Source organism: Dipodomys spectabilis, unplaced genomic scaffold, assembly GCF_019054845.1.
Source record: "Dipodomys spectabilis isolate Male_0828 unplaced genomic scaffold, ASM1905484v1 ptg000420l, whole genome shotgun sequence".
NCBI lineage: Eukaryota > Metazoa > Chordata > Mammalia > Rodentia > Heteromyidae > Dipodomys > Dipodomys spectabilis.
In genome coordinates, this window is record NW_024871097.1 from 1,638,742 (window position 1) to 1,641,356 (window position 2,615).

Sequence of the window (2,615 nt, forward strand, 5' to 3'; positions counted from 1 at the left end):
TTTAGGAATGTAATTCCTTCATATGAACTTCAAATTTTGTGGATTTCCCTGTGTGATTAAAAGTTTAGAAAGTGCTGTAAAAAGAGAATTCCTGTTCAGCCAAGTAGAAATTGCTCATGATCCCATCCTCTCGTTACAAATTTCCATTTCATAAAGACCCTCTTTTAGAGTGCTTTCATTTAATATACTTCAACACCTCACACTTCCCTGTGGGAGATAGGGAGAAAGATAATTTTGTTTGAATATTATCTTATGTAAGTTAGTGTGCATGGGCATGATTTGTATCAAGTTAGTATTAAGTGTAAATAGGAATCATGTCACAACAAAAATATAATTAAAATCATGTAACAAGATTAGAAGTCATAGCATTTTGTTCATGAAAACATACATTAGATTAGTTGCAGAATTTCTATTTTGAGATAAACTTTATATGAAAGCATAATGCACTTTAACTAAGGGTTGAAACATTTTATTAAAAAATATATTTCTTAGAGATATTTTTGCTGCATAATTTTAACAAGAAAATGGTCCCAAAGTAATCATTTTTCTTTGTATGTTCCTGTTTCCATATGATTAAGCTCCAAATTAGAAATCCAGATATATGATTTGATTTAATTTAACAACAAGTATTATTGAGTATAAGGACCCTCTACTCTCTATATTCTTCACACGATGATCATTAAATATGGTGAGTTTGAAATAATTAGTCTCTGTGTGAACTATGTTAATATTATTTACAATATGAGTGAAATGTTTAAAAAGTAGTATTTATTTTAGTTTAATTGCTCTGAAGAGAAAATGAATGATATTATCAAAGGCTAAAAATGATTAGATTTATTATTTAGAATTCAGGAAATGTTTTTGACCATACTGCTTACTGGAGCCTTCACAACAACCAGAGATAATTTATATTAATGAAGCAAAAATCCCACAGGTTAGACATTTGTGAATAGAAAAACCATGTATCTACATAAAAAACATAGAAAATTTAGCGTATAAATACCTGAATATACTAATACAACTAATTGCAGAGAAAGTACTTGTTCTGAAAGGAGATAAAATTACATTTATTTTGAAAAAGTAGACCTAAGTATTCATTTGAATAAAAGATAATGTTTAAAACATCAGTCATTCAAGAAATAAGATGTACAGTTACTTGTTTTTCATGTCAATTATTATCTCTAAACTTAGTAGAAATATTAGATTTGTAAACCGAAAACAGTGCTTTGTAGGGAAATAGACATTTAGTTTCTTAAAAGTCATGACTATTTTTTCACAAACAATTGCTAAGTAACTTATTTACATTTTTATCATGGAATCTTATTTGATATATTTTTATTGATTAAATTAAATAATTGGCCAATAATAAAATAAATTATGCATGAGCATAGTCTATCTAACATAAGCATTTTATTCACAAGACATATCATGGCTCTCTTAAAGAATATTAGAAGGCAGTATATTATTTACTTATTAATTTTTAGTTATTTTGTTAATGGTTATTAATTGTTAGAAGTGGCAGTTTCGTTATGCCCTTTCCAAAATATATTTAAAGCATTTGATTGTCCTCCCTGTTTTTCACATCAAATTACATCTTTTTGTATGCACATATAAGCTAATTTGGAAGATTTAAGGTGACCTGCAACTTAATTCAAGATGTACAGTGGATTAACGATGAATAAAAACTTCAATATTTTTGTTAATTTCTGAATTAATATATATATATATACATATATATATATATATATATATAATTACTGTTATGGTTAGGTTTAGGATCCCAGACAGAATTAGAATTAGGGTTAGAGAAAAGAAAATTTAGGTTCAACACAAGATGATCTATTGCAACAATGATACTCACAGCACACTATATTGAAAATGAAATTTACACCATGGGGAGGATGGAGTTAGAGAGGTGGGTGAGGGAAGGGATAGTGGGAGAACAACAAAGAACAGGGCAACAATGTTCAACAAGAAATGTACTCATTACCTTACACATGTAACTGTAATCTCTCTGTAAGCCTCTTTACAATAAAATAAAATTTTAAAAAATAATGTAAAACAACACCTGACAAGAAATAGAGAAACACTTTAAAATTTTTAGTTTCAAAGTACAAGTAAAATTTAGGCCTACATGCTTAGCAAGAGTTAGGTTAAATGTGAAATAGAGGCTTGCTATTAACATTATGATTAAATTATCTGTAGGTTTAGGATTAGGCAACGTGTTCCAGTTAGAGCTGGGAGTAGGATGAGAAAAATATGTAATATATTGTGTAAAATTGCAACATATTTTAAGAAGATTGAATGGCATCAAGGTTAGAATGAATGAAAACCAATGTCTATGTTTCTTTAAACATTCAGATATGATTTGGTTTTAATTGTGAACAGTTGTTTTAGTTCTTGTTAGGATTAGGGAAGGATAAACTTTAAGGTAAAATTTAGTTTTCCACTAAGAAGTAAAAGCAAAAACATGACTAATTGAATAGAATCCAGACAATTTTCCTTACATTAACCATTTGGTGTTAATTCAGATTGTGATTAGGATTAGGCTTCTGGTTAAAGGGGGTTGACGAAAGAGTAAAGAAATTGGTTAAACTGGTGGCTTGTGTCTATTA